The sequence below is a fragment of the Pagrus pagrus genome, assembly GCF_965226575.1.
Source record: "Pagrus pagrus genome assembly, chromosome: 2".
Taxonomy (NCBI): Eukaryota; Metazoa; Chordata; class Actinopteri; order Spariformes; family Sparidae; genus Pagrus; species Pagrus pagrus.
Window position 1 is genome coordinate 21,110,830 of NC_140186.1, and position 766 is coordinate 21,111,595.

Sequence of the window (766 nt, forward strand, 5' to 3'; positions counted from 1 at the left end):
GAAGATTATGAAGCATGTTGTAAAGTAATTATGGACACAAGGAAAAAGGCAGGTGTTTTCTGCTTTTGAAAGAAAATGAAAGAAAGGTCCGTGTACCCGGATTAATATTAAGTCTTGATTTCACTCCTGTTCAGCTGGCCCTAGTTACACAGGTTTCGAGTTCAGTGGGAGCTGAACCTCAGTAAGAAGTTGTGTGTGAAGTTGTGAGGGCTCATGAAAATGTAAACGTAATACCATTCTTTTTTTTATTAGGATGAGACAAGAATGTATATTGAATATTATGTATTATTACTATTATAATGTAGGCTGGTATTTACATTTAAGATATGAAAAGAAACATGTTTTCCCAAAGAACTTCATTTTGGCACCAGACCTGATCCTGATTTAAATAATAATTAAAGATGCCCCATACAAAAGCTTTTTATTTAATTATAAGCTGAACATATCAGGACAGAGATGATCAAACAATGGCACCTAATACATTTAACTTAATTATCGGCTCTCTCTGTGTATTTTAATGAAATCCAGCTAACAGGTGAATTTGAAATTGTATCATTATTCCACATATGCAATCAAATACGTGGGTTTACGCCGCTCTGTCCGTAGCTGCTGCATTGACGTTTGAGAATGTGCTGCCTGGTCTCGGCCACCAGATGGCGCCCGTGCAATATTTAAAATATTTAAATCCGCCCACGTTGAGCCCCGCCCCCATCTGCGTACTGCAGTCAGGGGTAGTTTTCATAGACATATGATGACACAGACAAGA